Raw genomic sequence first — 12,674 nt, 5'->3', positions numbered from 1 at the left:
CAATGTTAAACAAGTAATGGTCAAATAGAGTCCTACCTTGGCAAGGACTAACAATGATTTTGTAACCATATTTAAATTTAATTAATAAGGAGGAAACACTTAATACGTGCAATATAACAAGATTATTAAACATGAATTGTAACCTCTCCTTTACTAGAGAATATCCTTGACTTATAAATAGGCTTTGTTACAATACCATGGCTTTTAGATATCACATGCACAATAACCATAAACAATTTCACAAGCCTAATATTTTATAAACATTTTATTTTAATATTATTTTATAACATTTTTAATTAAACATAAGAGAAAAAAATTATAATTACTCTTGAGATATATATAAAAAAATTATGTTGATTATTATTAAAAATATTATGTGGATATTCCATAGAGATTATATGTAAGTTTTAATAAAATTAAAAATGTTTATCTAAATAAATAAGCAAGTAACATATTTCGAGACAGGACAATGTCTGGCGACGCTCAGCAAGAAGGCGTCAAATTGTTCCGAAATCAGAAAGGAGGTACTCAGGTCTCGAAATAAAGGATTTGCATATGAAGAGAGGACACACAACATTTTCACGGCAAATAATCAGTTTGTTTGTTGAGTATGGTCTAGTAGATTCTACATTGATGCTAGATTCCACATTGATTTTGGTTTTGGAAATAACAATAACCAATATGCTCTGATTTAGAAGTAAACGATGTTACAGGTATCTCAACATCTCAGAAGAATCTCAAAACTCGAATCTTGAAGTTTATTAAAGCTCCAGAGTTGGGGAAGGCTAGTGAAGAATATCCGTACCTACTATTAACAAATTGATTATTTTGACAAATCTCCACCAGCTGATAAGAATTATTTAAAAAACATTGCCCATTCAATGTCATCTCTCTGAATTACATGAAAAGCTTAAATACCTACAAGTGTTATGAAGTAATCAGATCCAATACATCGTTTCACATGTGTGTTAATCTATGAATACCATATTAATAGATTAATTATTTGAATATAATATTAATTATTTGAATATCCTCTCATATTTACTATTGTATTGTATTAATCAAGAATTTTTCGAAAAATTTAGTCACACAAGTCTCAACTTCACTCTATTAAAAATAAAGACATTGTATTTAAGCAATACAACCTCTTTCTCTCCTGGTATTCTTAACTCATGATGTTTCCTAATGCATGGTATTATCTTCTCTAATATAACCCATGATGGTTTCTAACTCAGTTGTTCTTATGGCATAAAATTCCGAGAATACCAAAGGACCACAAACTATGGAGATAACAGGCCACTGTGATATCAGAATTCAAGCGGTTCTTGCTCGCAGAGCCATCAACTTCCAGGAAAAAGATGCAAGTTTGATTCAACTGAACCCAGGCAAAGTGACACAAGCCAATTGAGTATTTAGGAGGATCAATCAATTTTCCAATTACGCAGTGCAATCAATTACTTCTCAAAAGTATAGGTTAATCACTCCTAGCACCTCAATCACTTCAGAGAAAAAATATTTTCCCCATTAAGAAAAAAACAACTTTAATTTAATACCATGTTAATTTAATATTACAATAATATTATTTTTAAAATATGGATAAAATAAAATTTCCATGTGAAAGAAGCTCTATATATTTTATTTATTTTAAATGAATGGACAATAACATCATTATAACCAACCATAATTTAAGAATGATAATTTTCCATATAGTTCAAGGTAATTATGTTTTGTTTTTTTTTTTTTGTTTTTTAATGTGACTAAACAATTGCTCTGTGTGAAAGAAGCTCATGTATTTTAATTTATTTAAATTAATGGACAATAAAATTATTATAAACTTCCATAATTTAAGAATGATAATTTTCCATATAATTCAGCATAATTATGTTTTGTTTTTATTTTAATAATATGACTAAGCTTGACTTATTTTGTTTTATTATTTAAATTTTATGATAAAACATGAATATGGTTAATGTTAGTTTATGGAAATATGTTGTGTGTGTTTTTATTGAGGTATTATCGTGTTTGAGTTTTTGATGATGAGTGGTGAAACTATTAAAAAAGTGGGATCTAAATAAATGAGCAAGTAACATATTTTCAAAAACTCACATTATATCTTTGGGATCTACCAAATTCTTAGAAAGATCAATTTTTTTTCTATTTTTATTTTCGTATAATTTTATTAATCAAAATGTTTTAACTAATAATTATAAGTATTAATTTTATTTTTTTATTCTATTTCATTTTTATTCTTATTTTTATTTTTATGTAATTTGACTCAGTCAAAGTTCATGAGGTCCTTCATAGATAGCGATTGGACTCATGGTAAGTCACTATTCAGTTCCCCACCCTATTTAGGTGTTATTTTTGGAAATGACCATGATGTAGCCTCACCAATGTCCAACTTACAAAAAAAATGCCCGAGTCAAAATGTTTATAGGATGGGAATTTACAACATCTTTCTATTACACATAGTAATGAAAAAACATATGCATAAGGAAATTAAAATTAAATAATAAATAATAAATCACAATATTCTCAACGAAACCTAATAATTTTAATGCATATTAATTTATAATGTCAATATGACCAGTAAAATATTTGCCTTTATGAATCTTGGCATGATAAGTATATTTATTTACATCTTATCTCTATCCACATTTTATATAAAGGCTTACCTAAATTGTGGTGGGAAGTAACAAATGGTACATATGCTATTTACCTAACTATGATCCCCTTTTAAGAATTTTATCTTTGGATTAAAAATCACTTACACAAATATATAAAAATCATGCTTGAATATTTGAATGATATCCATAAATTATGGAATAAAATATGTGATACAATTATTCACATTCCATTACATTATGAAAAGCCTACAATAAGACCTTCAAATTATGTCCAATCAAATGTTTGAAAATTAGTTTCTTAATACTATTCAAAAATAAATCTTTTTTTTCAAAGATGAACATTATAAGTTGCATTGCTCAATGTTAAACAAGTAATGGTCAAATAGAGTCCTACCTTGGCAAGGACTAACAATGATTTTGTAACCATATTTAAATTTAATTAATAAGGACGAAACACTTAATACTTGCAATATAACAAGATTATTAAACATGAATTGTAACCTCTCCTTTACTAGAGAATATCATTGACTTGTAAATAAGCTTTGTTACAATACCATGGCTTTTAGATATCACATGCACAATAACCATAAATAATCTCACAAGCCTAATATTTTATAAACATTTTATTTTAATATTATTTTATAACATTTTTAATTAAACATAAGAGAAAAAAATTATAATTACTCTTGAGATATATATAAAAAATTTATGTTGATTATTATTAAAAATATTATGTGGATATTCCATAGAGATTATATGTAAGTTTTAATAAAATTAAAAATGTTTATCTAAATAAATAAGCAAGTAACATATTTCAGGACAATGTCTAGGGAAATCAGAAAGGAGGTACTCACGTCTCGAAATAAAAGATTTGCATATGAAGAGAGGACACACAACAATGGTCTAGTAATTTCTACATTGATGCTAGATTCGAGATTGATTTTGGTTTTGGAAATAACAATAACCAATATGCTCTGATTTAGAAGTAAACGATGTTACAAGTATCTCAGAAGAATCTCAAAACTCGAATCTTGAAGTTTATTAAAGCTCCACAGTTGGCGAAGGCCAGTTAAAATTATTTGAAAAACATTGCCCATTCAATGTCATCTCTCTGAATTAAATGAAAAGCTTAAATACCTACAAGTGTTATGAAGTAATCAGATCCAATACATGGTTTCATAGATTAATTATTTGAATATAATATTAATTATTTGAATATCCTGGTATTGTATTAAATAAAGAATTTTTCGAAAAATTTAGTCACACAAGTCTCAACTTCACGCTATTACTATTAAAAATAAAGACATTGTATTTAACCAATACAACATCTTCTTTCTCTCATGGTATTCTTAACTCATGATGTTTCCTAATGCATGGTATTATCTTCTCTAATATAACCCATGATGTTTTCCAACTCAGTTGTTCTTATAGCATAAAATTCCGAGAATACCAAAGGACCACAGACTATGGAGATAACAGGCCACTGTGATATCAGAATTCAAGCGGTTCTTGCTCGCAGAGCCATCAACTTCCAGGAAAAAGATGCAAGTTTGATTCAACTGAACCGAGGCAAAGTGACACAAGCCAATTGAGTATTTAGGAGGATCAATCAATTTTCCACTTACGCAGTGCAATCAATTACTTCTCAAAAGTATAGGTTAATCACTCCTAGCACCTCAATCACTTCAGAGGATCAATCAATTTTCCACTTACTTAGAGCCCTAACCAGCTATTATTTTAGATATGCTTCTTTAAAGATAATGTAAAAACGTTTCAGTTTCCATTACAACATTAATGATGTCATTATAGAAACACCTCCTAATATTGATATGCTATTACAGAAAAACACGTCATATATATTTGCATCAGGAAAAAATAATTGATATGTCATTACAGAAAAACAAAAATTTTGCAACAGCGAAAAATAATTAATATTGTCGGTGTTTAATTCAAAGGCAAAAAAAGAACTCTTAGTCATTATGCTTTGAATTTCTTTTGCACTCTCAGCTATGATCATACGCTATTATGATCATACCCTCCATAGCGTGGACAATTTAACCTTTTCAGGAGGTATAGTAGCTTGGCTCCACTCCCTCTCAACTGGCTTCAGATCTCGTACGAGAGAAATATTTCATATGAGAATAACTCAACCAAGTTATTCTCCATACTTAGGTCATAAAACATTTAGATTATTTCTGGGGTTTTCTTTAATATAAAAAACTTTTATTCTCCATACTTGGCTAATAAAACATTTAGATTATTTCTAGGGTTCGGATTAATATAAAAAACTTTTACTCATAGTTACAGTTGACTGATTGAAAGAAAGTCGATAACAAGAGAGCTACCTTAAACTTAGAGAATGCGTCGCTGGTGGATATGCCACTGATGTGGCTGGATCTTCACCTGGTACTAGAAATGCTCAAGGTATGGATCAATATATGAAATACCTGGCTTAGATGTTGCTGGGAACCTACTACATGCAAGGCATCTCGACCCGAGAAAGCGAGACAGACTACTCCGTTACTTTAGGAAGTAAAACAACAGAATAAAAATTGTAGTGTAGAAATCAAATGAATATTATTCAGTAGTTTCTATTGTATTTCCATAACAATTGGAATAAAGGGAACATAAACATGACACATTAGGGGAATAAGCATAAGATCAACCTTAGTCATAGCTTCATATGATATAGGACCATCTGTTGATAGAAGAGATCTCTCCTTCTTTCCCCATGATTTTCTCTCTCAACTTATTTTCCTAATATATAGAAGAGTGACAGGTATGTTTCAAGCATGTTTTTTTAGGTCTGTCCGAAAATGAAACCGGGTGGGGAAGGTGATCCCATCTCTTCTTTCCAAATTCCTATGTTACTGGTCGAGAGTTAGTTTCTAATGCTTAAAAGTATCAATTCATTTGGCCTAACTAGAGCTGAGAAGAATGGTTGTGGGTTACAAAGAAGGGGCATGAGTGACAACCCCAATATAGGTCATAGAAAGAAAATAAAAGAAATTTGTCCCCAACAAAGGGAAAATAGAATATTTTGAGGATTACCAAATTTTTGGAGGCTGTAGCAGTCTGGTGGAGTGAGGAATAGTGAACTATCTTCGCCATTATGAGTGACAAAAATGGATCCAGCCAGCATGTCCCTTAATGCTGCCCATTTGTTGGGTTCTTCCCCCTTGTTAATGAATTTTAGCTTTTACTAGACTGCCCTTGCACACCATTTCAACCTTGAAGCGTAGCCAACCTATGAGTTGCACTCAGAATTTCTCAAACTAACAGGAGCTTGAAAATGTCTTCTTGAGATAATGTAAATTACACATAGCTTCCATGCATTATACCCCAAGGGGGACATTCTAGATTGCACATGGTTAAATTTGACCTATATTAAATTAGGTAAACCATTATTACATTATTGAATAAGTAAAATAACTGATCCGGTGTTAAATTTGACCATGTTCAATTGCAACTTCCATTCTTTCAAAATTAAAACCTTGGTGAGGTGTGGTAACATTAGTTCAGGGTGTTCATGTGGGCCTCTCTATTATAATTTTTTAATAATATTTTTTGAAATAATAATAAAAGTGAGGTGGATTTGACGTATTATTGTTTTTTATATGGTGAGAAAGCTTATAACGAAGCTGAAGAATTGCTAGCGTGGTCAAAAGTGGCCAGAATCTCAAGGAAAAAATTATTTTTTTAATAATATTTTTCGAAATAATAATAAAAGTGAGTTGGATTTGAGGTATTATCTTTTTATATAGTGAGAAAGCTTATAACGAAGCAGAAGAATTGCGTGGGTGGTCAAAAGTGGCCAGAAGGCAAAAAAATTTCAAAAAATCTTGTAGAGGCAATGTTTGAATGGTGTTCTTGATGGTGGAAATGGATTGAGAACCATCAAAAACATGTAGGACACCTAAAATTTTGAAATTTAACAGCTATAACTTGGATTTACAAAAATCCTTGCCGGATTTTCTGTAAATATGACTGGAATTTCCATAACTTTCACGGCAACTCCTTCATCTTGTTAGACTACCCTTAACTTAGTTGTCAAACGAGTACCATTGAGGACAAGTAATCTCCTCCACACTAACTCATCACCCTTATTCAAGGAAAACCACATGCTCATGGTTCTTAAGAGGCACGTTTGCGACATGCCTCTAGGTCTTGGGTCATTGAGTGTTTCCCTAAGTCCGAGGAAGACTAACTCTTAGCCAAAAAACCTACTAGAGGCCCATAGAAATTTTAATATTATTTATTTATTACTATAAAAAAATAATATATATATATATATATATATATTTGTGTGTGTGTGGGGAAAATTGGTTTGAATTAAAAAATCAAAAAGAGTTTAATTATTAAACTCAAAAATATTTAGGGTAAAAAAGGTTTGAAATCAAATAATTAAATTAATAAATTTGAGAGTATTTAGTGGAAAATAAGGAATATGGTAATGATGGTGAGTAATGTCTACCAAGAAAGTAAAATATTAATGGAGATTCTTTAATATTTTTTTTTATGATGGAAAAGAAGGGAGAGAAGGGTTAATATGGCATAATAGTCTTGTTGATTTAACATGTGAATAAGGTTGGTAATGTGGCAAATATTTTGAAAATTTCAACATATGTGAGAGAGTTTTCCACAATCTCTGAGAAAAAATGTGTTTTATCTTCAATCCTCTTAGTATGGAAAAGTTTACAAAGTCTTTTGTCCCAAGGTATTCTACAAATTGACAGACATGGGCTTCACTTTGAAGGTCATGAGAATTAGTTCTTGCTCAGGAAATGTCCATTTTCTTCTTATCACTAGTCAAGACACACTTGTTATCAAGATTGGGGTTGATCACTTCTTTACACATTAGTTTATTTTTTCTAAATAACTCTTTATCATCATACAACTTATCTTTAAATTTGGAAATAATAAATCTTGAATAATAAATAAATAATAGTGATTCCATATAAAATTAGATGGTAATAAAAAGATTAGGTTAAAAATATTTTTAGAAATTGCGAATAAGTTAACTTAGTTTAAGATTTTTTTGGATAATTTATTTGGAAAGTTTATGTTATATAACATTTGGCACTGACCTTAAGATTAAGTATATAAAATTATATGAATGATAACATTTTTTTTCAAATTCCTTAGGCTTTGGGTATCATCTTTAAACTTAAATAGTTACCCGTAAAACTTTTAGTGGTAACAAATTGTGGTAAAAAGAAAATAATTTGAAATTAAATATATATTATATAAACTTAAGAAGTATTTCCATAAAATATAATTAAACTAAAAAATAAGTTTAAAATAATAAATTAAAAAAAATATCCCTTAAATTATCTTAAACTAGAACGAATAACGAAAAAGTTAGGCATAAATAAAGGGAAATGAATCTATAAACTTTTTAAAACTAATTAATTTATAATAAATTCATAATAAATATTATTAATTTTATAGTGGTTAAAAAATTAATTTTTATTTTAAAATAGTAAAAAAATATTATTAAGATTAAAAATAAATAATTTTATAGAAGTGAATTGGAATTATTTTAGATTATTAGAAAAAATAGTTGTTATTTATATCTAAATTTAATTTTTAATAATATAATAGTAGAAATATTGTTACATTGATTTTTACTCAATTAAGAAAAAATACTTTTCCTAGTTAACAAAAAACAACTTTAATTTAATAACATAAAAATTTAAATTACAATAATATTATTTTTACAATATGCATAAAATAATTCTTCCATGTGAAAGAAGCTCTATATATTTTATTTAATTGAAATGAATGGACAATAACATCATTATAACCAACCATAATTTAAGAATGATAATTTTCCATATAGTTCAAGGTAATTATGTTTTTTTGTCTTATTATTTAAAATTTTATGATAAAACATGAATATGGTTAATGTTAGTTTATGGAAATATGTTGTGTGTTTTTTATTGAGGTATTATCATGTTTGAGTTTTTAATGATGATTGGTGAAACTATTAAAAAAGTGGGATCTAAATAAATAAGCAAGTAACATATTTTCAAAAACTCACACTATATCTTAGGGATCTACCAAATTCTTAGAAAGATCATGTTTTTCTATTTTTATTTTCCTATAATTTTATTAATCAAAATGTTTTAACTAATAATTAAAAATATTAATTTCACTTTTTTATTTTATTTTATTTTTATTCTTATTTTTATTTTTATGTAATTTGACTCAGTAAAAGTTCATGAGGTCCTTGATAGATAGTGATTGCGGTTGGGCTATTAAAGAACTCATGGTAAGTCACTATTCAGTTCCCCACCTTATTTGGGTGTTATTCTTGGAAATGACCATGATGTAGCCTCACCAATGTCCAACTTACAAAAACAAATGACCAAGTCAAAATGTTTATAGGATGAGAATTTACAACATCTTTCTATTACATATAGACCTCAAATACGCTTCCAATGGTATATGGAAGTCTTAAATATCCCAATTAATCAAAATTTATGTTTGATGGAAGATCTTAGGCCAAAAGGCCAACAGTTCAGGTATATGTGGTTATGTAGTTTCACATATAATCAAACAAATGGACCCATTAGTGCACAGCTTGGTGCATAGTTAACATGTAGGCCCACAATTAATCCATGGTATTGATTGAATACATGGTGGAGATCGATTAGTGCACAGTGAAGAAAACAACCCAACAATAAGGTGGTTAAAGTCTACATACATATAATAGTGAATCATGTATATTTTTTTAGCTAGTTGTTGTGCATATTCCAGCCATGTGTGAAGGAGAGAGAGAAAAAACCAGCCAAGTTTAAAATAAAGTTTTACTTGGATACTGTTTGGAGTTTTTATAGGCAGTTTGGTTAAATTTTTGAGGTATTTGCATAGGCTACCTGCTTGGAGACGCTCTTTGCACTCGAATGGAGTTGTACGGCGTGAGTCACAATCCCAATCGATATGTCGATCAAGTGATCTACGTGAATTACAATCCCAATCGATATGTCGATCAAGTGATCTACGAGAATTATTACTGGTGGGCTCAAGTGATCTACGTGAATTATTACTGGTGGGCTTACGTTGAAGTCTCAACAATCCCAATTGATATGTAACACTCCTTGTGAAAAGTAAATGCTGGTAACTAGTGAAGTAATTATGAAACAAAGACTTTATTTAAAATGTGTAATTCTGTTGTTAATGTTTTATTAATAAAAAGACATTTGTGTTGGTACCATGTGGAATTGAGTTATGATTAATCATAGTTAGTAACTGGGAAATCAGTTACCCTAACTACCTGGAGGTAGTTGAAACCCCAAGGAAAAGGGGAAAGATGCCAAGTCTGGTTAGGATCAGATGGCAGAAAAAAATGAAAGCTATGCTGGTTAGGATCAGATAGCAGAAATGGAAAAGGAAATTTTCCTGTGCACGCTACGTCTGGTTAGGATCAGATAGCGTTGACTGGCAAAGTCCAGTGATATTGCGGTCGAGTAGGACCTGCAAGTGCTTGGGGGTGGAAGCTCAGAGAAGACTTCCTACGGACGGGAGGATTGACAAGCATTATAAAGAGGTTTGGCACAGAAGCAGGTAAGGCTTCTTGCTTATGTAACTGTGAAAAGTTGAATTGTTTACTGTTGTTCTGTACAGAGGAAAATGAAAATAAGCTGAATGTTAACTGCTTCTATTATGGAATAATGTCGAGAAAATAATAGGATGTTTTATGTACATTACGGACAACAAATCCAGCCTTAGAGAGTAGGCACGGATTACTGTGTAAATTAAATGGTAGAGTCTGCGACTACAGCACTCTCATGAAACCCTTATCAGTATTCCTTTAAAGTTTGTATTTACTGTGTATTTATCTACTGGGACAGAACTCTGTATATACGAACAAGAATGAGGAAACCAAACGAGTTTATTCCAAGAAACTGGAAATAATAACACATGCAGACATATGTATAAATAGCGTTATAGCAAAACCCTGTGTATATGATACAGGAAGGAGGAAAACGCGAGTGAGTCTACTCAAGAGCGGAGTAGTGACACATGCAGTTAGAAATATATTAACTGTATAGCAAAGGCAACGAAGCACATAAGTCATTGCAACTTAAATAGCGTAAAACCCTGGAACATAATCTTACAAACTGTAGTCGGCCGAAAGGCACAAATATTCTGTAAGTATTACAAAGAAATAAACCCTGAGTATTCATGTATATTCCCAACATCATTACGAGAGAGGCCCGCGGCCGAATAAAAAAGAAAGAGATAACGGGCTAGCAGTGTTAACAAGGCTAAATACAGAAATTACATTATTTCTTGCTAAATCGTCGAAGACAAAATAACCCTCTGAGACAGTACAGTAACATTCTCATTGAAATAACTGATAGAGAAACGCATCTATGAATGATAACATATAAATAAATTGCCAATGCTTATTCCTGTTATTAAATGCAATGATGAGAGAAAAGAATGAATGCCGAGGCCGGCCATGGTAACCACAAACAATATGTAACCCTTCGGCCGGTGGACAGCAGGCATCCGCTACGATGAAACCCCTCATGCCGAGCCATGGCTCACGCTTGGCTGGCTGAGGCATCGAGCCGGATAACACAAAACCCATGTCATTTATCAAGCAAAAGAAACCAAATCGGAACAGAGAACTCGAATATAAATACACAGATGCATTCAACTTGGAATAGCCATCAAATTAAATATGTGGAAGAGCGAATGCTCTCAGTAATACAAAGACATAGTATAACTCAAAACTGAAATCATTTATCACTTGTATATTTATACAATAGAAACCACCGAGTCAAACCCTTACGGGTTAAGAGGATTATAACTCAGAAGAAGTCATGGCTGCGTTCTGGAGAACCAGCAAATACCTTACAAAAGAAAGGAAACAGTCTATAGAGTATTGAAATAGAAACTAAGGCTAGCAAGCCTCAGGGCGGAATTGAGCAAACCCGCCGTCCCTGTCATGGGAATAACCTCTCAGCACAGGCCCGAGACGAAAACTGCAAACGAGAGCTAAGTCTCAGAGACTTACCAGAGGTTGTCGTTTAGATACAAGGGATAACCCCGATTCCGTGAGGAATATCTCCGCCTGTCCAGAGGAAGTGGCAACACCCACCTGTGCAAATAAACACCCAAATCTTATTAACCTGTGCAGAGAAGCATGGGACAACATGTAACTGTAATCGAACCTCAGCTGTAGAGAAATCTCAGAGAACTGTAACATGAGTCCGGAAGGGAATTAACAATACCTGAACATACAAACAGAGGATATGCATGGTAGAACGATTACCTTCACGTCGGTGGGAGGTCGAAGACCTGTGTAACCACAGAAGAGCATTAAGGAGCCGCGCTCTGCCAATACACTGAAGAATGTGAAAGTGAAATAAAACAAGCGCCGAAGACGGAGCCCCTCTATATATAACAGAGACTGTGTTTACCGTTTCGTGGCACCATGATAGCCATTGATCTGCAGAAGGACAATCTCCACCGTCAGATAGCCGGTGATCCTCCAAGCAGCTTTGGCGCGAAGCTGCCTAGCCAAGCGGACAGGCTGTAAAGCACCGTGTGTCACGTGGGCTAGTGACATCCGGCCGTTGAACAAAACAAATGGACGAAGATGCATCAACCACGCCAGAACCGGACAGTGAACTGCAAGCTCGAGGTATCTCGGGAGTGGTGACTTTAAAAGGGTAATGAATGGCATAGTGAGCTGACCTTTGTACTTATAACATGACGTGGATTGCATTTGGTAGACTTCATAACCACTACATAAACCTGGACTGTGTATTGTGCGTATCTTATAAACATAGATATAACCAATGTCATTACCTTTGTGTATTATGCACCCATTCGGTGATTCGTATGGTTGTTTAAAACAGGCATTATATATATATATTGTGTAGGTGTTTCGTATGATTAATTAAAGATGCATTATCCTATATATTATTGCGTAGGATATCTGGTGATGTAGGTAAAAGTAAGAATGGAATGGTTAATAGATGTTAAATAAAAAAAAAATTTCTTTTATGTCATGTTTGGAGTGTGACA

General features: G+C 31.7%; 1 long non-coding RNA gene across 1 annotated transcript; it reads right to left on the bottom strand.

Annotated features, from left to right (window-relative positions):
* Window positions 1-11,440: 11,440 nt before the first annotated feature.
* On the bottom strand, window positions 11,441-11,990 carry LOC149194359 (uncharacterized). The gene is made up of 3 exons (XR_016255072.1): window positions 11,876-11,990; window positions 11,659-11,742; window positions 11,441-11,584 (listed from the first exon to the last, which is right to left on the bottom strand). It is a non-coding gene; the product is annotated as an uncharacterized LOC149194359 (long non-coding RNA).
* Window positions 11,991-12,674: the final 684 nt, after the last annotated feature.

This window comes from Pinus tabuliformis, chromosome 2_2, assembly GCF_031772625.1.
Source record: "Pinus tabuliformis cultivar Carrire ecotype Pingquan chromosome 2_2, CPIR1, whole genome shotgun sequence".
Taxonomy (NCBI): domain Eukaryota; kingdom Viridiplantae; phylum Streptophyta; class Pinopsida; order Pinales; family Pinaceae; genus Pinus; species Pinus tabuliformis.
The sequence above is the reverse complement of the archived record's forward strand: the minus strand, read 5'-3'. Positions and strand labels throughout refer to the sequence as shown.